The sequence below is a fragment of the Macaca nemestrina genome, chromosome 18 (genome assembly GCF_043159975.1).
Source record: "Macaca nemestrina isolate mMacNem1 chromosome 18, mMacNem.hap1, whole genome shotgun sequence".
Classification (NCBI taxonomy): Eukaryota; Metazoa; Chordata; class Mammalia; order Primates; family Cercopithecidae; genus Macaca; species Macaca nemestrina.
Genome location: NC_092142.1, coordinates 25119318 through 25145840, shown reverse-complemented (window position 1 = coordinate 25145840; position 26523 = coordinate 25119318). Strand labels below are relative to the sequence as shown.

The following is a 26523-nucleotide window of genomic DNA, read 5'->3' as shown; positions in this document are numbered from 1 at the left end:
CTTTCTGCTGTCCACCGTTGAAGGGCATCTAGGTTGATTCCATGTCTTTGCTATTGTAAATAGTGCCACGATGAACCCAAGAACACGTTTCTTTAGGGTAGATCAATTTATATTCCTTAGAGTATGTACCCAGTAATGGGATTGCTGAGTTGAATGGTACTTCTATTTTAAGTTCTTTCGGAAATCTCTAGATCACTTTCCACAGTGGCTGAACTAATTTACATTTCCGCCAACAGTGTGTAAGCATTCCCTTTTCTCCACAACCTTGCCAGCATCTGTTATGCTTTTATTTTTTAATAACAGCCATTCTGACTAGTGTGAGATGATATCTCATTGTGGTTTTGATTTGCGTTTCCTCAGTGACTAGTAATATTGAGCATTTTTATATGAGTTTGTTGAATTGCAAAGTCTTTGAAGCTGTCATAGGGATCCCAGAAAGTCTTCTATCTGACCATATAATAATAGTGGACCCAAAGCAGCCCATTGGTGATGTGACAGTGAAGAATGATGATAATGAACTATTGCACATGGCTCACGACCTGGCCGTGTGACTGCTCCTGGCTTTGAAACACTAAAACATGAATTCTTTATCCTCTAATCTATAGGCAACAATAGTGCCCAGCAGAAGCTGGCTGCCTGTGGGTGGAATTTGGGATTCTTAGCTAATGCCTAGGGAAGTCTACATGAAGGTTAGAAATGGGTTAGAAAGCACAGGGGCATGGATGCTGGGTTGGATTCCCTCTAAGAATATCTCTTGAAATCTTTTTATTTGGAGAAAGAGAAGACCTACACATGTTTAATGCTGTTACTTCAGAGGACTGAACTGCCTATCCCCTAAATTTGTATGTTGAAGCCCTCACCTTAATGTGATTATAACTGGAAGTCAGGCCTTTATGAAAGTAAGTAAGGTCAAATGAGGCCACAGGGTGGGGCCCTGATCTGATAGGATTAGTGTCCTTGTAAGACAGGGTACAAGAAAGCTCACTCTCCCTGTCTCTTCACCATGAGAAGGCACAGCAAGAAGGTGACTGCCCAAAAGCTAGGAAGAAAGTTCTCACCAGGAGCCAAATTGACTGGCAACTGGATCTGGGACTTCTAGCCTCTAGGACCTAGATAAATATATTGAGATGGAATCTTGCTCTGTTACCTGGGTTGGACTGCAGTGGCACGATCTTGGCTCACTGCAACCTCCACCTCCCGGGTTCAAGTGATTCTCTTGCCTCAGACTCCCCAGTAGCTGGGATGATAAGCATGCACCACCACACCCAGCTAATTTTTTGTATTTTTAGTAGAGACAGGGTTTCACCATGTTGGCCAGGCTGGTCTCAAACTCCTGACCTCAGGTGATCCACCCGCCTCTGCCTCCCAAAGTGCTGGGATTACAGGTGTGAGTCACCGCATCCAGCCAAATTTCTTTTGTTTAAGCCACCCAGCTTATGAGTATTTTATTATAGCAACCTGACTGGACTAAGATGGCAACATGTCAGGGTATTCAGACTTACTTAATGAGACATCAGGAGGACTGAAAGAACTATGTCCAGTGGGCAGCTGATAATCTCCTGGGTTGACTGTGTAAAACTTAATTCCCTGGGCTGAGGTCCTAATAAGGGTTGGCATTTTCCTCCACACTTTTTATTCTGCTGTATGGAAAAGATGCATAACCCTTGCAAGGAAATTTAACTGGTGTCTCTAAGTCTCTGATGTTTTCTTCTACCCACTGAGACCAAAGATCTTCGAATCTTTGCATCTTCTCTATCAGACAGCCTAGAATCCCTTCTACCTTTATGTGGGAATGAAAGTTCTGCAGAACCAAAATACAAAAACCAAATCCAGTGTAGGTCTGCTGTGCTACATTGTGGCAAAAGAAAATCAAAGGAGGACTAGATAGACTTCGGGAGGCTGAAGTGGGAGGATCACTTGAGCTCAGGACTTCAATGTTGTAGTGAGCTATGATTGCGCCACTGTACTCCATAAACTCCAGCCTGGACAACAGAGCAAGACCAGTCTAAAAACAAAACAAAACAAAACAAAACAAAACAAAACACACACACACACACACACACACACAACTAGATGATAGATGGAAGTTTCTTTTTCAGGGATATATGTAAATACTTTTATCTGCCGTTTACTAAAGAGAATCTAGCTTACAAACCTGGAAAGCAATGCATGTTGACAATTGAGATTTATATTATCTGTGGACAAACATCTGAGGAAATCATCATGAAAGAGCTCCTCCTTTTCTAAAAAGGGAAGACAAGACCACATGACAAACCTGTGCACAGGCCTAAATCTCATTAATTAACAGCTATCGCTCCCAGCTGCAATTGCAATTGTGTTTATATTTACTTTTATTTTTCTTTTGAGACAGGGTTTTACTCTGTGTCTCAAGCTGGAGTGTAGTGGCACGATCATTGCTCAACACAAACTTGACCTCCTGGGCTCAAGTGATCCTCCTGCCTCAGCCTCCCAAGTACCTGGGACTACAGGTTCAGGCCACCATGCCCGGCTAAGCAATTGTGTTTCTAATGACAAGAGATACTCCCTGCCATTGTTGCCTTGACTTCATCTGTTACATCTCCTGTTTCCTCATTTTAAGCCAGACGTCAACTTAGCCCATACTACACCAAAATCCAGCCTAAGGTGGAAGTCAGAGAACAGAAGTCTGCCATCCATGCTGGTGTAGGGTTTTCTGTCTACCTGCACACCCGGCATAGAATATAACTTTGCTTTTTATTTATTTTTATTTTATTTTATTTTATTTTATTTTATTTTATTTTATTTTATTTTAAGATGGAGTTTCGCTCTTGTTATCCAGGCTGGAGTGCAATGGCGCGATCTCGGCTCACTGCAACCTCTGTCTCCCGGGTTCAAGCGATTCTCCTGCCTTAGCTTCTCAGGTAGCTGGGATTACAGGCGCCCACCACCATGCCCAGCTAATTTTTTGTATTTTTAGCAGAGATGGGGTTTCACCGTGTTGGCCAGGCTGGTCTTGAACTCCTGACCTTAGGTGATCTGACCACCTTGGCCTCACAAAGTGCTGGGATTGCAGGCGTGAGCCACCAAGTTTTCTTATTTTTAATAGACACTACACTTAAAGAACAGAAATGAATAAGCCTTCTTCTTATCAGTTGGTTTTCCTGTTATATGTAGCCAAATACAATATAGCCTCAATTCGTATAGGTAATAAAGACTTTTCCTGTTCCTTCAAATGAGATCCCTTGTCCACTCAACCAATCTCAGCTACTACTGACTTTATCCACCATATTCTAGGCTCTGTAGAATATAAGCCTATTTGACTAGAATAAGCACTCCATGAGAAAGAGAACCTTGTCTGTCTTCCTAATATCATACCCATGCATTTAGAAAATGCTGGGTACACAGTGGGTGCGTACTGGTGTTTATCAAATGAAAGGTGTTCCTAGCATTCTTCTATCCAAATTGTCATTTCCTTGACTAGAAGTTTCCATTCCTTTATCATCTACCTCACCACCTGCTTCCCTAGTTAGACTTCTGAGAGAAATGGAGAGACTGAGGCAATGGCAGGGAAGTGGCAGCAGACTGACTCAGGAGTCAGAGCAACTAAGGGTCCACCCACCAGCTACGTGGCCTTAGGTCATTTGCTTAATTCTTTTGAGCTTCTTTCATTAAATGATCATGATGATGATGTCAGTGGACAGTGTGGAATTCTGCCCGGATTCCTTCATCAGGGCTGACATACTCATCCCCCAGGTGCTGAGAATATTGGCTGTTGACCTCTCACCCCCGTGTCCTTCACAGTACTGTCCTTTGTAGCAGGGAGTTGCCTAGTGCGAGGTTATGTCCCTTCTATGGGGTAGCCCCCAGCCAAGAAGCAACTGATGTGCCAAGACACAGGAGTAGAACCCTCACGTCTGTCTGCAAGAACTCGGAAGGTCACCCCACTCCAGAGCTCCCTGCAGGAGCTTCATTATAGCCATTTTGCAGGTCAGCTTCTCTAGCTCTCCAGTCCTGCCTCCCTCACTTCCTTAATTTCTTTGATCTCCAGAGACAAATCCCCAGGAATCCTTCTGCATGCAATTCTCCGTTTCAGGGTCGGTTTCCGGGAAACGTTATCTAAAACAATACTGGTGATAGGGAGCATGATAGTGATAGCTTATTCAACAGGGCTGTGTGAAAATGGGATGAGATCATGAGTGCTGAGAGTGTATGTTGTTGCTGCTGTCTAACATGTGCTAGTTAAATCCAATCTGAAGCCTCCCGTTAGCAGGAAAAAAAAAAAAAAAGAATGGATCTCCTCAAGAGATATTTGGTATGATTTATATCTTCTTATGATGTTGTCCAAGGGGAGGTTCATTAGTATCTCCGTTCTGATTGTTCAGGTCCTGGACCCCCAGGGAGAAGTACTTCATGGGGTGGGGCTGTTCCCTGTAATATGTTCCGAGTCCTTAGCATTCTGTATGCTGGGAAAGTTTCACTCCAGCCCTCTGGGCTATTCCATCAGAATCCATCCCCAGAAGCTATAAACAACCCCATCACCTCCTTTCTTAGCTTCCAAGAGAGCTAATCCTCTGTTTAGTGCTTTATCAGTCTATTGAGAAATGGCCACAGAAACCTGCAAATCTAAACAGAATACAGTGTGAGAAATTTTATTAGACCTCCCTGTAATTCACCAAACATCACAGGCAGTAAAATTCTAATACCATGCTGATTATTTTATTGTAATGAGAATAGAAATGGATGCAACATCAATCCACCCTTATTGCAGTGTTAAAATTCTGCTAAAATACGACACGGAACTCACACTCTGGGGGACATCCCGTGATAACCTACTCAAAACTGTCCTAGAATCAGCTTGAGATTGTTCAGGATTTTTTCGCCTGATGATACTGAAAGAGGATGTGCCCTTTAAGAAAAAATCACTCCCATTGGGATCTTGAAATAGAGGTACTTAGAAAATTCACTAAAGGAAGCGTGCCTGATGGGATAGAATTGCAGATAGAGGGTTTGAGATAACGCACGTGCCAGGCGATTTTGGTCTATATTTCTTATTCTTCCCCAACAGCATCTTCAGGCTTTCCTGTCAAGGAGGGCTCAGGCATGGTTCTGGCAAAAAAGACACAATTAGAGACAAACCCTGGGTAGAGGGCAGGCAGATAGTGACAGGAAATTTTGACCACACTTCTAGGAAAAGCAGAGCAATGGACAGGTGTCCACGTGAGTGACACTAATGTGATTCCAGGTAAACCTACATTTCATGGAAGAACCTGAGCTAATAATTAGCAGGAGATAAAAGCGTGTGATGGTGCCCATGTGAAACCATGCCTATTTCTTACTCTCTCCAGATGCCTGGTTTTGATTAAGAAGCAATGTTCCCGGCCAGGTCTGGTGGCTCACTCCTGTAATTCCAGCACTTTGAGAGGCTGAGGTGGGCAGATCACGAGGTCAGGAGTTTGAGACCAGCCTGACCAACATGGTGAAACCCCGTCTACTAAAAATACAAAAATTAGCTGGGTGTGGTGGTGCATGCCTGTAATCCCAGCTACTCAGGAGGCTGAGGCAGGAGAATCGCTTGAACCTGGGAGGTGGAGGTTGCCGTGAGCCAAGATCGTACCACTGCACTCTAGTCTGGGCGACAGAGACTCCACCTCAAAAAAAAAAGTTCCCAACCCCAGGAAATAAGTTATATCTCTAAGCCAATCAAGGTCAAGGCAATCTGTGACTGTGGTTGGTGGACTGTTTCAGGGTAAGCTTGTTTCTAGCCAATTAAAAAGAGAGAGAGGGGAAGTCTGCTGGGGCCTTCTGGGAAAGATTCCCTCATAGAAACAGAGCGATAAATTCCATGACCCTGCCATTCCACTCCTAGGTTATATGTGTGCAATATATTCACCAAAACATACACACCAGGAAGTCATATCAGCACTATTCAGGATCTACAAAACTTAGAAGCAACTCAGATACTTATCAGCAATTGGATAAACAAATCTTGTTAGATATGTTGAAGGGATCACTGTATAGCAATGAGAAAGAACAAACTATAGGTAGTCTCAGCTATGTGGATAAATCTCAGGGGACAGAAGAAGACAGTTGCCTAAAAGGAAGAGCTGTGTGATTCCATTTATATACGGTTAACAAGAAAAAAAGGAAGCCGTCGTATCTATGGTGTTTGAAATTAGGTTAGTGATTTCCCTTGGGGGCAGCGGGATTGGAATGTGACCAAGGGTGCTTCTGGTCATGTTCTGTATCATGGTTTGTGTGCTTTGTTTCATGCCTCAGTCTACTTTGTGAAAAGTCATCTAATGTGCATTTTTGATGTGTGTACTGTTTGTACATGCATTATACATCATCGAACATTTACATCTAAAGTTAAAAGTGGATTGAATAGAGAGCTCTATTGCTTCCTGCTTTGATGCTGTCTGGTAAAGAGGCAATGGCTGGAGCAGTGGCAGCTATTTTATAACCATATGGAAACACACATAAGGAGGAAAACTCAATATTCCAATGAGGGTGGACTGAAGACTATAATAGCTCCTGTCCTTGATGGCATGTCTGAGCTGTGGAATTCTCCTCAACACTGCCTACCTCTGGACTTTGCTTTAAGAAGAGAATAAATGTACTGATGGCTCAAGCCACATTATTGCATCTTCTGTTACTTAAGCCTACAGCAGCCTAATTGACTCTGAGAATGGAAAGTGTATGATATAGACCCTGTGGGGAAAAGGGGACTGGAGGCATCCGAGAAATGGTTGACATATTTGCTTTGTAGTCTGAGCTCTAAATCCAGTTGGTGCTGAGCTTGGAAGCTTAGTGAAGGGAATGCTGGGACACAGTGTCATATCCATCAGAATATTTGTTCTCTAGCAGCAACCCTCATTCCAGACCAACCTCCTTGTGGAAGACTATTGCTGGTCTTCTTGTCTTTGTCAGAACTTGCTCAGGAAGTGGATACCTGACAAATGGGACGAGAGGGACATGAGCTACAAAGGCTGCAAGAGATTTAGAGAAATGGACCCACACACAAGCTGCCTTCCTTCTTGCCTTTGAGATAAGGATTCATTCCCTTTTCCATATTGAAAGCAAGGTTGTCTTTTTCGAAAACACCAGATCTCTTTGTTCTTCATCTGGGTGCCTAGAAAACCCTGCCCACCGTTTATGAGTTCATTGCTTGGCAGAAGTTTCCATATGAAAACCTCATCAGAAAAGTCTGCAAAAATAGGTCACCCTCTCTTCCTAAGCCTTTCAGCAAAGGAAGCTACTTTCTCTGCTGATCTGCCAATTAAGCCTTTGGAGTGTCAGAGCGGAGGAAAACCCTGCAGATACGGCTGAGTCCTGATGTCGCAGCCCCAGTGGGCTACAGACACTTTCTCCCTCCACCTCCCTCATAGAGCACAGGGCAGCCAAGTTGTCAGGGAAACTCTCACAGGTTCCTGTTTAAATCCCGTGTGACAATGTCCCATGGCCCTTGGCCTGGCATTCAGCTCTGACAATAGCCCAGAGGCAGAGGAGAGAAATGCATCTGTAAGAAAGCGTGAGGGCCACTGTCCTTGTGAAGATGGTAGCTATACAATCACCTGATGTCAGGTCCTCTTCACTCTGCTCATCCTTGCCTGGGCATAACCTCCTCTTACCCAGAGCTGGGATCAAAGGAGGCACTGGGGCACCACAATTGGAAACCCTCGTAAGTCAGATGCTCCTTCCTTCCTCCCAGGATGGCCTCACACCCATCAGAAGGCACAGCACTGAGGCTCACATGGATGATGACGGTTACCATTTATGGAGCACATACTATAGGCCAGCCATTGTGAGAAGCTTTCTCATTATGGCAAGCATCTCACTATCATCCTTTTATAGTCTCCTTTTTATAGATAACGTTCAATGTGGTGGCCTAACTTTCCAAAAGCCACATAATAAGTAGCAGAGCTGGACTAGTGGACTTTTCCTGCCCTTCTGCATCTGCAGGTATACGGAGAACGAAGATTGTGGCGGCAATAACACTGGGAGTGTTGACCTGCTCCTGGGCCTTTATCTATGAAGGATTGGGCAAGTTCCTTCTTCTTTGAAGCACTGTCTACCTGGGAGATAAGGCCTCTAAATAAGACTCTCATTTGGATGGTTTGTAGTTCAAACTTCTGGAAACCATTAATTCTGGGATACTGAAAAGTATTCACAGAGCTGCACAGAAGCGAGTACAGACAGTGTCAATTTAGGGAGATAGATAAAAAAGTCAATTGGGAGCTTAGGGTCAAGGAAGAAACTTGCATCTACTAGGTGTGTTATGGTCCAAATTGTGTCTCCCCCCCAAAAAAATTTATATGCTAAGTCCTAAATACGAGTACCTGTGAATGTGCCTTCATTTGGAGGGAGAGCCATTGAATAGGTAACTAAGGGAAAATGAGGTCATATGAGTGGGTCCTGATCCAATATGACTGGTGCTCTTTGAAGAAGAAGAGATTAGGACACACAGAACACAGATCAAGGAATGAGCCTGTGAAGAAACAGCAAGAAGGCGGCTGTCTGCAAGCCAAAGAGAGAGGCCTCAGAAAAAACCCAACCCTGCCAGCTCCTTGATCTTGGACTTCTGCTTCCAGTATTGTGAGAAAATAAATCTCTGTTGTTTAAGCCAGGGGTCTCCAATTCCCAGGCCATGAACTGGTACTGTCCGTAGCCTTTTAGGAACTGGGCTGCAGGCAAGTGAGTGTAGCTTCATCTGTATTTATAGCTGCTCCCCATTGCTTGAATTCCTGCCTAAGCTCTGACCCCTGTGAGATCAGCGGTGGCATTAGATTCTCATAGGTGTGCAAACCCAGTTGTGAACTGTGCATGTGAGGGATCTAGGTCACGTGCTCCTTATGAGAATCTAATGCCTGATGATCTGTCACTGTCTCCCATCACCTGCAAATGGGACCATCTAGTTGCAGGAAAACAAGCTCAGGGCTCCCACTGATTCCACATAATGGGGAGTTGTATGTTTCATTATATATTACAATGTAATAACAATATAAATAAAGTGCACAATAAATGTGATGAACTTGAATCATCCCAAAACCATCCACTACCTTCCACCCTGACAACCTCATCCATGGATAAATTGTCTAACTCAAAACTGGTCCCTGGCACCAAAACATTGGAGACCACTGTTTTAAGCCACCCAGCCTGCCATGTGAGTTATGGCAACTCTAGCAAACAAACACAAGTACTACTAGATGTCAGGCAATAGCAGACTCTTGAGATCTTGCATCTTGTACCTGCTTAGTGTTGGCAATCTTCATCATGCATTAAAATCCACCTGGGATATTAACATACACGTGTTCAAGTTCTACCCCAGAGAATACTGTTTCAATTGGTCTGGAGGTGATTTCCTGGTGATTCTAATGAGCAACCAGGACTGAGAATCATCTTTCCAGATCTTTGAGGCATTGGTCTTACTTTTCGTTCAGGTCTGGACTCGAAGGTCATGTCCACAGGGAAGTTCCCAGGAACACCCCATCCGAGGTAGTCACTCTTATCACCTCACACTGTTTTGGTTTCCTCAGAGCATTAAACCACTCTGCCAACTAATCTTTGATTTATGTTTGTTCATTTTTTTCCACCTCATTTCTTTTTTTTTTCTTTTCTTCCTTTCTTTCTTTCTTTTTTTTTTTTTTTAAGAGACAGGGTCTCAGTCTGTCACCCTGGCTAGAGTGCAGTGGTGGCTCAATCACAGCTCACTGCAGCCTCCGATCCCCCCGGGCTCAAGTGATCCTCCCACCTCAGCTCCCAAGTAGCTGAGACTACAGGTGCATGCCACCATGCCTGGCTAATCTTTTTTATTTTAATCTTTTTGTAGAGACAAAGTCTTGTGATGTTGTTCAGGCTGGACTCAAACTCCTGGCCTCAGGTGATCCTCCTACCTTAAGCTTCCCAGTAGCTGGGACAACAGGCACCAGCCTTAAATTAAAAAAAAAAAAAAATTTGTAGAGACAGGGTCTCTTGCTGTTGCTCAGACTGGACTCAAAGTCCTGTCCTCAAGCTTTCCTCCTACCTTAAGCTCCCTAGAAGCTAGGATGACAGGTATAAGACACCACATCCAACCAGTTAAAATTAAAAAAATATATATTTGTAGAGACAGGGTCTTGCTATGTTGCTCAGGCTGCTTTTGAACTCCTGGCCTCAAGTGATCCTCCCACCCCAGCTTCGCAAAGCGTTGGAATTACAGGTATGAACCACCATAGCTGCTCTAATCTTTGATTTATAGATTTATTTTTTGTTTTTTCCCTATCTAAAACTATAAACTTCACGAGATTAGGGACTTAGAGTTTCCCTTTTAATGCTGACCGTAGTTCTGTGGGCTACATATTATGATCTCTATCTGTGGATGAGAAAATTGAGGTGCAAAGAAGATGGTAACTCACCTGCCCCGCTCCAACATGCAGGTCAGAGTGGTCAACTTTGGGTTTGAGCCCAGATTCGACTGAATTCATAGCCACCCTACCAGGCCACTTACACGTTAATTATTTCTTTGCCACATTATACCTTATTCACCATTTGTTTTTATCACAGGATCACATTTACTCTCACAATGGAACTCCAATAGAAAAACTATCATTAACCCCATTTTAAAGATGAGAAAACTGGAGCCTAGGACAGTCAGGGGATTCATGCATGATTACACAGCCCCAAGGGTGCCGTTTCTTTTGTCCACAAATCCTATTATTTTCTCCATTCCGATTCTGTTTTGTGTCACTCCTTCACCTGTTTATCAAGTGTCCTCTCCTTTCTGCAAAGGAGTAAGGGGACTTGGCCCATCAACGTGACAAAGCAGCAGCTCTCCTGCTCAGACCCGCCAGGAGGAGGATCAGCCTGCCAAGGACTATCCCAGCACAACTGTTCCCAGCCGCAAGCTGTGCCCAGCTTCTCCCTGGCAGCTCTGCCAAGCCAAGGCTGCCTGTTGGCACGTCAGCACTGAATTAGAAAATGATAAGGTTAGAACATTCTGGGAGAAGGGAACAGGGATTAGAGTCCCAGCCTCGCATGGCTCTGAAGGAGTCAGTGGGAATCAAGTGGCAAAGAACTGAAGGACACAGGGGGACAAGAACTGGTATTTATGGGGCACCTGTGGTGTGCCAGGCATTAGTCACACATGAGTTCATTTAATCCTTAAGTGGCCTTGTGAGGAATTAGCAGGAAATATAGGAGTCATCACTGACCGCTTTCTCTCCTCTCTGCCCAAATTCAGTTCAATGAATTGCTTAATATCACTTCTCACGGTGTTCTCTGCCCCCTGCCATGGACAAGCTTCCATCATTTTTGCACAAATTGCCTTTTAACCAGTCTGTCAACATCCTCTCTGGTTCCTCTCCAATATACTGTCTATACTGCAGCCAGAATAATCTCTCTCTCTCTCTCTCTCTTTTTTTTTTTTTTTGAGATGGGTCTCACTCTGTCACCTGGGCTGGCTGGAGGACAGTGGTGTCATCCTAGCTCACTGCATCCAACTTCTGGGCTCAAGTGATCCTCTCGAACCTTAGCTTTCTGAGTAGCTGAGACCACAGGTGTGCACCATGATGCCCAGATAATTTTTAAATTTTTGTAGAGTCGGGGTCTCACTGTGTTGTCCAGGCTGGTCTTGAATTCCTGGGCTCAAGCCATCCTCCCTCCTTGGCCTCCCCAAGTGCTGAGATTAGAGGCGTGAGCCACCATGCCTGGTCCAGAGCGATCTTTCTGAAGTGCCAATAGGATGGAGTCTTCCCTCTACTTACAACCTTTGATGGCTCTCTATTTTTCTTGAGATGAAGACCAAATCCTTAACAAGGTGTCCTAGTACAAATTCCTGGAGGATCTGCATTCTGCCTACCTTTCCAGCCCTTCCTTCTCTGTGTGCCAGTCCTCCTGGCTCTCTTTCAGCCTCTGCAACACATCATGTTCCCTCCAGTCTCCAGGCCTTTATGCAAGCTGTTCCCTCTGCCTGTACACTCTCGCCACCCTCCTCCAATGGATTCATGCCTGTTCACCCCTCAGCTCTCAGCTCCACCATCAGTCTCTCGGAGGCCTAGACGAGGACATGGCTCTTGCTCACGGTCCTGCTTCTTGTCTTCCCAGCACCTATATCAGCCCGAATTGTGCATCCATTAAGGTGATTCACTACGTGTTTGTTTTTGTCATTGTTCATAAGGACAGAGATGTTGCCTGATTTTGCTCCCTTCCTAGGCTGAAAACTCGCACAGTGCTGAGCATAGAGTAGATCCTCAGTGCATTTATCAGGTGCATGTCTTTATTTTACTGGAGATAAAACTGGGACTCAGAAAGGTTCAGTTACTTGCCTAAGCTTGCCCAGCAGAGCCGGGACACAAATCTCCTGACTACCCGAGGCAGAACCTTGCTTGACTTTCAAATATGTCAGCTGAGGAGGGGTCTCGGAGAGGAGAAAGGAGTTTCTGGGGAGCATTTCAGCTCTGGGAGAGACAGATGGGTTGTGCTACACTCAGCGCCATCTCCACTCCATCACCAGCTAGTTAAGGAGCCAGAGCTGCCCACAACCTTGGGAGAGAGACGGATGGTCCCTGAAGACCCATCTCATTATCCCAGGAGTCAAATTGGAAACCTGTTAAAGAATAACTGGCCCATCAATAAACCCCACATGAATTCTGCAACTGCACAGGGCAGAGAAACTGACCAAAGCCCCACTAATGCAGCCTCTCAGCACCTTCCCATCCAGGACTAATGGTAATTCTCGGAAAATAAATATAGCCCTTCCTGAACCCCCAGAAGCCATTTGCTATAATGTGGCGTAACCATCTTAAGTAAGTGCCTGGTAAATTCAGGGGCCTGTTAAGCAGAGTTCACTGTGCCTTTTCACTCACAGGTGGAATGCAGTGGTCATCAGTGGGAAGTATTTCAAGGACAGGTGGCAGATAAAACCAGACACAAGCAATCAGCAGCTGCACTTACCTGCACACCTGTGAGTGAATCTGCATCCGCAGCAGGTCTGTGTTCTGCAGACACGTGTCCCTGTATGTGTGTGCATGTGTGTGTGTGCATGTAAGCATTGTAGAGCAGATGTAGGTTCATGAAGCATGCATGCTTGTGAACACTTACTGCTTGTGGATTTGTGCACTTTTGCAATTACCCTGAGACCTGCACATCTGCATGGGCTGGCCAGCATGACACACTGTTCACACTATAAGAAATGGCTCATAGTCGTTGTATTAGTTCGTTCTCACGCTGCTATGAAGAAATACCCAAGACTGGGTAATTTGTAAAGAAAAGAGGTTTAATTGATTCAAAGTTCCACATAGCTAGGGAGGCCTCAGGAAATTTACAATCATGGTGGAAGGCACCTCTTCACAGGTCAGCAGGAGAGAGAGTGAATGCCAGCAGGGGAAATGCCAGACACTTATAAAACCATCAGATCTCATGCGAACTCACTCACAATCACGAGAACAGCATAGGGGAAATCGCTCCCATGATTCAATCACTTCCAACCGAGGTCTCTCCCACGACATGTGGGGATTATGGGGATTACAGTTCAAGATGAGATTTGGGTGGGGACATAGCCAAACCATATCAGTAGTCATGCAGCATGTATCTGTTGTTTTAATGGAGAATAAATGCTATCTAATTATCATAATCATAACAATAAAAATAATTATAATAAACAGAGAGAGCAAAGCATTTCCAGCTGACCTAAAAAAAGTAGAGACATTCCCCATTTCAGCCATTAGCTAGCTGTAAGTGGTTGGAGAGGGCGTGATCCTTCTCTAATCCTCGTTTCTCACCTGTCAACAGAGGGCTACCATGGGCAGAGCCAGCAGAAAGTTAAGGAAGTTTATCCCTCCAGATCTCCCTTTTCTTGAAAAAGGCAAGGCCATTCCTTGAGAAGGATGTGAGCTGGAAGGTCATTATAGAGGGATTTGAGGAAGAATGGATACATTTTGAAGGATTTGCCAAGATAAATGAAGAAAAGAAATGGCCAAGGTTAAATAACACAATTACTGAGATGTCCTGGGTGCCTGGGTGAGATTTTACCTTCTGAATTTTGGGGGGTGGCAGAACACTATTCTGCCCTCTCTGATGTATTTGCAGACCTACAAAAGAGACAAGGAGCCTGGGAAACCGAAAATGCTGGTGAGAGGGTGGCTGAGTAATTGACCTTAGAGCCTAGACCGAATGCAGTCGGAAGCCAGGTCAGAAGGAAGAAGGCTGGAAGACAGAGGGGAGGGAGGGGCCTAGAAGTTTTCAACCAGCTGATAAAGCAGAATTAGCATGCAAAAGTGAGAAAGCTATTTGGACCAAAGTTTATGGTCAGGGAAACCAGGGACAACTGCTTCAGGGGTGGGACAAATGGGAATGATGACAGGAAAGTTCATGATGAGATTCAGGTGGAGGCGAATGTCACTAAAGAAGAGAGAGGGTAGGGACTGAGAGTCAAGGGCAGTGAATGGTAATGGTGAATGGTTTTTTTTTGTTTGTTTGTTTGTTTGTTTGAGACAGAGTCTTGCTCTGTCACCCAGGCTGCAGTGCAGTGGTGCGATCTCAGCTCACATCAACCTCCACCTCCTGGGTTCAAGCAATTCTCCTGCCTCAGCCTCCTGAGTAGCTGGGACTACAGGCGTGAGCCACCGTGCCCGGCTAATTTTTTTGTATTTTAAGTAGAGACAGGAGTTTCACCATGTTAGCCAGGATGGTCTTGATCTGATGACCTCGTGATCCGCCCGCCTCTGCCTCCCAAAGTGCTGGGATTACAGGCGTGAGCCACTGCGCCAGGCCATGAATGGTTCTTTTTTTTAGGGGAGGTGGGGATCCCACAATTCTTTGATAATCTTATATCACCTGTTCCCTGTGGAAATGCCAGCCACGCTCTTTCACACAAGATGCACCCCGAATCTCCCAGACCCGCTGAGTCTCTAATTTGGTGTCTGTTGGATGGTTGGTTGGTGCCACCATGGTGAAGACATGGCTTGAAGGTGAGAGGAAGGCTGTAAAAGTTGGGGTCAAAGTCAGTTATGAGATTGTGAAGCGACAGGAATGCAGAGGATGCTACAGCCAGGGGTCAGGTCCTCAGGATTCAGAGTGGAACTCTGACAATTTCATTTTCTTGCTAGAATTGCAAAGGACACGAGACACTCTTGGGCCTGATTCATTTCTCGCTGCCAACCTGTAGTCCATGGGACGTGGATGAACAGAGGAAAGACACAAGGATGCTCCCAGGATCCCTTTCCTACAGCTGCTGCCTCCTGCTCTGTGAGCCAGCAGCATCGTCTCAGTTTTTCGAGCATGACTTATTTCCATTTTTTATTTCTGTTACATCTATTCCAAGATCTTCCTCCAGCTGTCTGTCTGCCACCTCAAAGTGCTCTGGGTGTGTCCCTTATGCAACACTGAGCTGCGGTGCTTCTGACCTGCTCCTCTTCCCCAGGGTCTCCGAGCATCTTGTCTTTAGGAGCTCCTTTTTATTCACCTTCACCTGGGGTCCTAGGTGTCTGTTTCCCAGAGGAACCCTGTGCCTGCACTCACAGCTTCAGATCCTTCTGCCCTTCCCCTGGGTCTCTGTTCACTCACCCCTCACCAGAGCATATACAGACATACCTCAGAATCTACAGAACCTGATGGTGGCTCATTATTTCTCTTTGGTTTCAGCAGTGCCAAGTGGCTGTGCAGTGGGTCCTGACCAGCAGCCTCAGAAAAGGAAGGAGCCGAGCCATTCACCCATGCCCGACAGGAGAAGAACACAGGGTGCTAACTTACCCGCTACCTGGTCACATAAAGCAGGTAAACAAGCCTCTACCACTAAAGGGACAGCATCGGTGTCTGCCACTCATCAGCTGAACTTTCCCTGCTGTCCTGATGATAGATGCTCAGTCTGAGACTGGGAAGAGCCAAGAAAACAGAAAAGAAAGGAAACCCAGGGAGTCTTATGGGCACCACGGAGCCAGGATAGGGGGGCGTGTTTAGAAGAGTCTGAAGAACTTATCAGCCCAAATGGGAAGATGAAGAGTTCCTTGGGTTTCTTGTTCTTGTCCTAAAACGATGTTGAGGATTCAACTTATGGTTCTTACTTTGACCACTCAGGATGGGTTGTTCTGTATTATAATTGCCTATTGATTGGTTTCCTTTTGGGAATGCATCTGTTCACTGTTGCATCTCCAGTGTCCAAACCCGAGCCTGGAGTCTAGTGGGCGCTCAGTAAGTGTTTGTTGAGTGAATAATGAATGAAGCAAATGATAAATGCCATAAGCCATAATTCACATTCTGATAATACATTCAGGAAGAATTCAATGTTATGGATCACTTTATTTAAAATCTACAAATGGCTGGAGTTTAGTTGTAAAAGGATAATCAACATTGTTCTCAGTTATAACTCATTTATTCAGCATCTATTATATGCCAGGTTCAAGGCATTGAATTGAACAATGAATAGAACAAAGTTTGGAGTATATCAATTCTGTGAAATGCAGAAACAGTGGACCACTCAGGAACTTCCTCGGACCTGGGAAAAGAGCACAGGTGTGATGGGCCTTTCTAGAAGGCAAGGTAAATTTTATAGCGGAACTATCTTCAGAGTCGAGTTTACTGGAAAAGATTAGTTCTAAAGCCCTGTTCTGTTTCCACAGCCCAGGAGGAGGACATGGAAAAATAATCAGAACACTGTGGCCTGTTCTTCCATTCTCAGCAGACCTGAACCTCTGTTTACCCACGTAGTCACACCTTATAGGGAAATAGACATATATTCTCACACCTGCACAGAAGCATGCACTTTCACAAATGCATTCACTTAGCTCTTCACTCATGCACACACTTGCACAGACCTCAAAGGTGTATATATACAAGTACTTACACATGCCCAGATATATTTATATACTTGGAAACATGCACATATAAAGATATTTATTTTTATTCTTTTTTTAAAAACTGAATCTCACTCTGTAGCCCAGACTGGAGTGCAGCGGCACCATCTTGGCTCACTGCAACCTCCACCTCCTGGGTCCTGGTTCAAGCAATTCTCCTGCCTCAGCCTCCTGAGTAGCTGGGATTACAGGAATGTGCCACCACGCCCAGCTAATTTTTGTATTTTTAGTAGATACACGGTTTCGCCATGTTGGCCAGGCTGATCTTGCACTCCTGACTTCGTGATCCACCTGCCTTGGCCTCCCAGAGTGCTGGGATTGTAGGTGTGAGCCACCATGCCCGGGCAAAGACATATTTATTGAGGCTCACTTGGATGTGCAAAGGTGTGTAGGCACCTAGACACTCATCTCTAGGTGAAAATTGCATGCTCCTCATACTATGCACATACATATGGGTATACAAGCATACACTCTCGTACTTAACCACTTGGACACATAAACACATAATTTATATATGGACACACACACTTATTCATGCTTACTTTCTTATTCACACACAGACACACTTCACACCTACATAGAGGGGTTCACATACTCTCAGACAGACTTGTGTGACTCCTTGACTTACATTCGTACACATGAGACACCTTCATTTTAGGCCAGAGGAGTAGTCAAGGGCTTTTGCTCTTTCTAAATTCTGGAGAGAGGATGAGACCCAAAGGATGTCTTTATGGGACAGATAGAGGGAACGGACCTGAGAATCACCCTCCCTGAATTCTCTAGGGAAGTGTGAAGCATTCTTCCACAGCACATATCGAAGCGAATGCTGCAACATGAGTGTGATTGAAGTTCACGAATTCTAGAACCCAGTTAGATGAAAAATTACGCCATCATTTACCATGTTGACTTGAAGTCTTGGGCCTTTTTCTTCCCAGAGGAATGTTTACTTTTATGGGGTTTTTTTTCCCACTCTACCTTGAATGCAGAAGTCAACACTAAGTGGAGATAAAAGACAGCTCTATAGAAAAACACTAGGGCCATTTCTGCCACCTTGCTGGGAAGAATAATTCAGTGAAGGTAGAGCCAATCAGGGTGATGAGACCAGGGGAATCACTACCACTTTTTCCATTTCCAAAGCAAGATGCAGTGGAAGAATCAATGTGGTATTCTTCCTCGAAAATCCCTTTTGTTGCTCCTTGCTGGGGCTCATCAGGAACTGCTGAGACAGAGGCTGAAATTAGCAGACCTGAGTGGAGGAGCCTGCAGCACACACAGAAGCAAAAGAGGAATTAATTCAAGATCAAGCCTCAAGCCGACACCAACTAGGCAGACATCAGGGCAAGAGGTTTCAGGAAAATTGACCCAGCACAGGGCCAAGGCACAGTACAGAGACGGGTAACACTAGAGGGGAGGGGAGAGGGCTTGGAATCATAGAAGAGGGCCCAAGATTCACAGTCTGGTAGATGTGGAATGAAATCCTTACCCAGGTCATTCTTGCTGTGAAAACCCAGGCAATTTTCTTAACATCACTTATAAAATGGATGTAATCACATCTGCTATGAGAAGTCAATGAAATCTGTATGGGAAAACACCGGATTCATTCATTTCATTTGACAGATTTATAATCAACGATCATTCATATTTCTTGGGTGCTTACTATGCACCAGGTGCTGTTCAAAACACTTCATATGCATTCACTCCTTCAATCCTTAGAACAAGTCTATGAAATAAGAATTATGATTACTATCACCATTTTAAAGGTGAGGGCCCAGAGAGGCTTGGCAACAGGAGAAAGGTCACATAGCTTTGCTAGGATTTGAACCCAGGGCAACTGGCTACAAAGGCCGCATTTTCAGCCACTAGACTTACTAAGGACCAGAACAGCTCTAGGCACGGGAGATGCCATGGTGAATCAGATCGTCAAAACCCCCTGTTCTCATAGTGCTTACATTACAGTAGAGAAGAGAGATGGGAAATAAATAAATGAAGACCATAATTTCAGATAGCGGAGATGGCCATGAAGAAAATAAAACAGGCTGATGTGGTTAATGACAGGAAGGGCTATTCTGATAGGGCATCAGGGCCACCTTCTCCAAGTAAGCAAAATTTGAGTTGAGTTGAGATTCAATGACTCCAACCAGATGATAAGAACGAAAGGGCCCCAGAACAATGGAACAGCAGGCACCAAGGCCCTGGGGTGAAATGAGCTGGAAGACATCAAGAAACAGAAAGAGGCTGGACTGCATCGAGCAGGGGGAGCTGCTGTAAGTTACAAAACAGGTGAGAAAACAGTGATCACATCAAGTACGTGAGGATAAAAATATTGGATCTTTCTGAGTGCAGAGAAAATACCCCTTGAATAGTTTTTAAAGGAGAATAGAATGATCTAACTTTACTTTTAAAAGATCACTCTGTCAGATGTGTTAAAAATAGATAGAACTCCTGCCTGGCAGAGATTAAGCACTCAACAAATAGAAGAGCTCCCTCCCTGCACTGGGAGATGCCTGGGGGAAAGACAAGAAAGCTAACATCCAGGAGAAATGTCCTTTCTCTTCCAAAAATCATGGATGCTACAGGCTGCTGTAGGGAAAACAGGCTTTGAAACTGTTTTGCTTGACCCTCTGCTACCAGACAGGGTACCTCTCAGAGACAGGAGGCATATTCTATTTGCCAAGTCCCCTTCTCTTTTCGGAAGCCTCTTTCCTTGTCCATCCTGGATTTACGTGGTGCTTATCTTATAATGTCACCTGAACCAGGAAGTTTTTCAAAGCAATATTTGCTAAACATTCAAGTGGACTGAACAAGTTGGTAAAAGGCAAAGATGGTAACCTTATGTTCCCTAGTCATTAAGGCGTCTCTGATCAAAAATTTTTTTTCCTTAAGTTGGCTGCTAAAATATTATTCCCTAGTTCTGATATCTGATTATTATTTTCTTTCCACTCTGGACTGTGAAGACTGACTCACTCTTTTGGTTGCCAAAGACAATGATGACTTAAACACATTTCTTGTCTTTAAAGAAAGAGAGGCATTGGATTGAACAGGGAACAGTGCACTACAGCAGGGATAGAAGGCATGCTAGCCATGGTCAGCCCAAAAACGCTGGACATTCTATTCCATGTGCAGCCACCTCATCTCATTTCCTTTTCTCTCATTTTTGAGTAGCTGCCCATGGGACCAGAACCAGACTTGGTAAATGTCAGAGCTCAACCATGTGCTTGTGAACCTGCACAGAGATCTTGGTTCCCAAAACAAGTGCTGCTCGAAATGTCTTTGGGTCTCTGACTTCATAACGTCAATGCAGTAAGGGCTTGAAGCCCATCACTAGCTAGAGTCTTGACTGGTAAGAGAGTCCATAAATGGCACAGTTGCAAACCTGGATGTTGTCCTAAGCTTCAAAGTGATAAATGAAAGTCAAGAAAACAGGAGCAGAAAAGTGAGTGCAGGACTTCCGGTCAATAAGGCAAAATAAAACTTTATGCAAAACTTTCTCTATGCTCTGAAGTGTAAAGTTACTAAATAAAACAATTTTAATTCAATAAAATAGAATCTGAGGTCAAAGTGAAAAAGGGTGACCCTCAGGTAATCTATAGATAATGAGAGGCTTTCCAGGCTCAGTGCAGAACAGAATTTGACTCTCTGGGGCTGGGATTGTCATGTTCTTGGAAAGAAACTGTCTTCAAGTCTGTGGTCCCTTGTAAGGCTACAAGAAGGAATGAAGATTCCTGGATAAAGTAAGGCACCAGGAAACATACGCTAAGTCTGTAAACAGGGAGGAGAAACTTCCCTTCCAGTCCCGGCACAGAGCCCAGAAGTGAATGTCTGCCTGATTGCTGATGGAAAGTAGTGACTCACAAAATACTAGAACCCTGGAACTGCATGAGGTGTATGTAGTAGATGAGCCTGAGTTGTACCTCCTCACATGGGGTAGAAACTTCGAGCCACGGAATTAATGTAAAAGCTAGCCAGGAAGTGAGGAATCTCCACAGAGACAACCATAAAACCAGACAGCAGGAGTCCTCCTAAACCTAGGCACGTGCACGACTGCTGTAATACCAACTCCCGCCGAAAGCCAGCTCACAGGCAAAAATTACTCCCAAAATTATATTAAAGACCATGCAAAGGCTGGGAGAATTTACCACCAAAGAGATGCTTGCTGAGAGAACCTCTAAAGGCTATAACCCAACAAGAAGAAAATTGAATCCAGAAGGAAGGAGGAGGATGAAAGAAGCAATAGGGAGAAAAGCAACAGAAAGAAAAAAGGCAAAGGAATAAACATATTCTCTTCTTGGCCAGACAATGTAGAAGTTATTAGGTTGGTCCAAAAGTAACTGTGGTTTTTGCCATTAATTGCACCAATGTAATAGTAAGTGGATCTTGTTCTGGCTAGGAGATGCACCTAAATGGATAGGGGAAGACCACTGGAAGCAGGAGGAAACTGTGTTTCCTCTCTCACCTTGGTCTTGGTCTTCAGAGCCAGGAGTTGATCCTGGTTTTCCTGGCTACAAAGTCTGCTTCCTCACAGGGTCAAAGGGTAAGTGTGTTTGCACCAGATTGAGTGCACATAAAAGAAAACCCAGTTTCCTCAACCAACACAGCATTTCAATGCATGCTCTGACGCACCCACCTGCTCCACCAAATAGACCTAAGTATATCATTGTGTTTGGTGCATTAAGAGTCTTAGGGAAATCAAGAGCTTTCTGCTTTATTTTTCTACTTTTCCCCTGCAATATCTGCTGACTTAAGCGTGGCCTCCTGTGTAGCATGCGTGAGCTGGAGATGGCAATGGTGGAAAAATCACCTGATGTCAGCACTAACCTATGCATTTGGATGTGAACCTGTTGGCAAATTATAGGCTGTCACTCTCCAATGAGTGAGCCGAGATGGAAATGTCAATTTGAGCAGATGCCTTTTCTTCCTCTTTTTTGCACTACAATTTAGAGAGGTGACACAAATATCACAAAGCACATGCCTAATGCATGAGTTTTAAATTCAATAGTGAAAGGGGGAAGAGAGGAGAAGAATGAGGGTTACAAAAGGATTTCTGTGGTTTATTGAGCGATAAACGTGGGCAATGTAAGGGGAATAACAGGGACTGGAGAGACCAGCTCTTCTTCATTCTGGCCAGATGCGATGAAAAGGACCAGGTTACAAATGCAGCCTAGCAAGGATGAGAGAGAGAAAAGAATTTAGCATAAGCCACATGTCGCAGCCCGAGGCAACAGAGTATCAGTGCTTCTGAAGATGTTTTTGGCATCTTGATTGAAGAAGCAAGTTTCAAACACGAAGGGAAAGAAACTATTTGGCAACACGTCTGTGGAGGGACCCATGGTCCCATGAAGTTCTTTTGGGTCTCTTTGAGTCCTATGATATTATGACTTGAGGGAAGGAAATGTCTGTGCCTTAAGTTCCCCAAAGTGAAGAAATCAGATTATCTTATGTAAACAGCTTCTAGCAAGCAAAGCATAAGACAGCAATGCTATTTATTTTCTGAGCATGTTCCTCTCCCTTTGATGGGCCCCAGGCATGTGGAGCAAAATATAAGCACCGAGAGAGAGAGGGAGAGAGCGCAAGAAATAACCAGGGTCTTGACCCTTCCTGATTTCAGGTTCAAGAGGTGGAGGCTCAGGCCAGGGGTCACTGAGAACCTTAGAGGTAAAACCTCAGACTTTATCACTATTTCCTGCCCAGGAGAGCATAAGGTTAGGGGCAAGTGTACAGAAGGGGATTATTAAAGGGATTTGGGGTGAGCTATATTGGGTGCCCAGATCAAGGGCAGAGGAGATTTCAAGCCATCCTGACCTGTATTTCTCTCCTTTTTTTTTCCCTCTGGGCTGTGTTGCCACAGCTTCTAAGCATCCTATCTTAGTTTTGCTTTTATGTACTTTGACAGTCCAGAAATAATTTGAGCTGGAATCTTTCATCTTTCCCCTATTTGATGTGAGCATTGGGTAAGACTTATATAAATAATAAAAATAACAGCTCACATCTATTGAACACTTCTAATGGGAACCAGAGATTAGTTTATTTAATCCTTACAACAATCTTTGAGGTAAATACTAACATTTCCTCTGTGTTATTTGTTAAGACTCAAACTCATAGGCTTGTTAAGTCGTGCAGCTGAAACTGAACCCAGGAAGACTGACTCTAGAAATATAAGCACCACCATACTCCATAAGTTGTTCCATCAAATGTCACACAGACTGCAAAATTGATACGTAGGAAAATTGCAGCTCTTTGTCACCAGGTGAAAAAAGACACAAAAAGACAGCTAAAGCACCCATAAAACCTCTGAAAAGAAATATTAACGAATTAGAAGGAAGATTGCATTTCTACGATATTTTCACCCCTACCTAACAAAGGCATCCCTTATCAGGAATAAGGTATAGATTACTTTGGCAGCTGTGACAGCTTTATGAAAAATTATTAGATTTCCTCCTTTATTTGTTTGTTTGTTTGTTTTTGAGATGGAATTCTGCTCTTGTTGCCCAGGCTGGAGGCTCGGCTCACTGCAACCTCTGCCTCCTGGGTTCAAGTGATTTTCCTGCCTCAGCCTCCTGAGTAGCTGGGATTACAGGCGTGCGCCACCACGCCTGGCTAATTTTTTTTTTTTTTTTTTTTTTTTTTTTTTTTTTTTTTGTAGAGACAGGTTTCTCCATGTTGGTCAGGCTGGTCTCCAACTCCTGACCTCAGGTGATCTGCCCACCCCGGCCTCCCAAAGTGCTGGAATTACAAGCGTGAGCCCCCGCGCCCAGCCCCGCCCCCCCACCCTTTTTTTTACTGCTGTGCTTAGACCATCATTTGCACTCAGCTAATTTTATTTGTTATTTATTAAATGGGCTTCAGTTTTAGTACAGTTTTAGATGTACAGAAATATGAGCAAATAAAACAGTCTCCCATATACATGCCCCACCCCTACTCTCTACCTCTAGCATACCGTTTGTCCTATTATTAAACTCTTGCATTAGTGTGGCATATTTGTTACAATTTTATACATTGCTATTAACTAGAGTCTTTCGTTTACATGGTGTTCTTTTATTTATGTTGTCTGGTTCTGTGGGTTTTGACAAAGGCATAATGACATGCATCCACCCTGATGATACTACACAGAATAGTTTTGCCACGCAGAATATCTCCAATGCTTCATCTCTTCATCTCTTCCCTCCCTTTGGTAATAAATTCTCCCAGTATTTATGTGGTCTTTAATATAATTTATTCTGTAATTTTTGCCTGTGAGCTTGCTTTCAGCAGGAGTTGCCACTACAGGAGTCACGCACGTGCCCTTCCACCAAGCCCCCAGCAAACACTGATTCTTTCCCTGTCTCTACAGCATTGTCTTTTCCAAAATGTCATCTAATTAGAATCAAATAGTGTGTAGGCTTTCCAGACTGGCTTCTTCCCTGAGCAAAAGACATTTAAGGTTCTTCCATGTCTTTTTGTGGGTTGATAGTTCATTTCATTTTAGCCATTGACTAATAGTCCGTTGTATGGATATACCAGAGATTATTCATTCACCTATTGAAGAGCATCTTGGTTGCTTCCAGACTTTGGACATTACAAATAAAGCTGCTGTTAATGTTCACATTGCAGGTTTTTGTCCGTGCATAAATTGCAACTCTTTGTGGTAAATACCAAGGAGTATGATTGCTACACTCATATAGTGAGGCTATGCTTAGCTTTGCAAGAAGCTGCAAGCTTTCTTCCAAAATGGCTGCACCATTTAGCATTTCCACCAGCAGCAAGTACGTGTTGTTTCTCTGCATCCTTGCCAGCATTTGGTGTTGTGAGTTTTTGTTTGTTTGTTTGTTTGTTTTAGTCATTCTGACTGGTGTGTAGTACTATCTCACTTTTGTCTTAATTTGTGGTTTCCTAATGACATATGGGACTGAGCATCTTTTTGTGTGCTTATTTGCTCTCTGTATATCTTTTTCAGGTGTCTGTCAAATCTTTTGTTCATTTTTAATCAGTTTATTTGTTTTCTTACTGTTGAGTTTTAAGGGTTCTTTGTACATTTTGGATAAAAGTTATTTAACAGATATATGACTTGTATTGTGTTTCTTTTACTGAGTGCGCTTTTGAAGTTGAATCTAAAAACTCACCACCACACCCAAGGTCACCTCAGCTTTCTCCTACATCACCTTATAGAAGTTTTGTAATTTTGCAATTTATGTGTAACATCTATTTTGAACTAATTTTTATAAAAGATTTTCTCTTTGCATACCAAAGTCCGAAAGTTTCAGCACCATTTCTTGAAAAGACTATCCTTTCTCCATTGTCTTGTTGTTGTTTATTTGTCAAAGATTAGTTGGCTATATTTGTGCGGGTCTACCTCTGGGTGCTCTATTCTGTTCCATTTGTCATTCATCTATTCTTTCACTAACACCTTGTTAACATGATTGTTGTCATTTTGTGTCAAGCCTTAATATAAGATAGTGTTAGTGCTCTGACTTTTTCTCCTTCAGTCTTGAGTTACATAGCTGTTTATTTTGCCTTTCTATATAAAGTTTAGAATCAAATTGTCAATATTCACAAAATAACTCGGTGATATTTTGATTGTAATTGCGCTGAGTCTACAGATTGTACAGTTGTGAGGAATTGATATCTTAGTTATATCAAGTCTTTCTATCAATGAAAATAGAACACCCCTTTATTTATTTAAATGTTCTTTGATGCCATCCATCAGAGTTTTATGGTTTTTCTCATATAGATCCTGTACATATTTTGTGAGATCTTGTTTTTGGTGCTGATGCAAATTATATCTTACTTTTAATTTCAAACTTCAGTTGTTCATTGCTACCATATTGGGGGCAAATTAATGTTTGTGTAATGATCTTACATTCTTTGATTTTGCTATAATCACTTATTAGTTCTGGACTTTTTTGTCAGTTCTTTGGGATTTCCTACATTGGCAATTTTCTACATTCTACATTGGATTTCTAATGTAATCTGCAAACAAAGATAATTTATTTCTTCCTTCCCATCTGTATACCTCTTATTTTCTTTTCTTATGGTATTTCATTAGCTACAAGTTCTGAGATAGTGTTGAGAAGGAATGGCAAGAGGAGACATTATTTCCTTATTTCTGATCTTGAAGTGAAACTATCAAGTTTCTCACCATTATGTATGAAGTTAGCTGAAGATTTTTTGGATACTTTTCTGTATCAAGTTGAGGAAGTTTGTAAATGTTCCTCTTTTCCTAGTTTTCTGAGAGTTTGTATTTTGAATTGATGTTAGGTTTTGTCTAATACTTTTTCTACATCTATTAATATAATCATATAATTTTTATTCTTTAACCTGTTGATATTATTGATTACATTAATTGATTTTTAATGTTGAGCCAGCCTTGCAAGCCTAGAATAAACCCTCGTTGTTTGTGCTGCATAATTATTTTTATATATTTTTTATACTGTTTTCTAAGGTGTTGTTGAGGAGTTTTACATCTATGACGTGGGCGTATAGATTTTTTAAAAATAATGTCTTTATCTGGTTTTGGTATTAAAGTAATGCTGGTTTCATAGAATGAGTTCGAAAGTATTCCCTCTGCTTCTATCTTCTTGAACACATTGTACAAAATTGATATCATTTCTTCCCTAGATGTTTGGTAGAATTAAGCAATGGAATTATCTGTGCCTGGATTTTTTCTTTTTAGGAAGATTATTAACAAAATAATCAATTGTATTTAATAGATATAGACCTGTTTAGATTATCTATTTCTCTTTGTGTG

General features: G+C 43.2%; 1 long non-coding RNA gene across 1 annotated transcript; it reads left to right on the top strand.

Annotated features, from left to right (window-relative positions):
* Window positions 1-13743: 13743 nt before the first annotated feature.
* Window positions 13744-16793, top strand: LOC105463209 (uncharacterized). Its single transcript, XR_976196.2, has 3 exons — window positions 13744-13971; window positions 15060-15316; window positions 15595-16793. It is a non-coding gene; the product is annotated as an uncharacterized lncRNA (long non-coding RNA).
* The last annotated feature ends 9730 nt before the right edge of the window (window positions 16794-26523 follow it).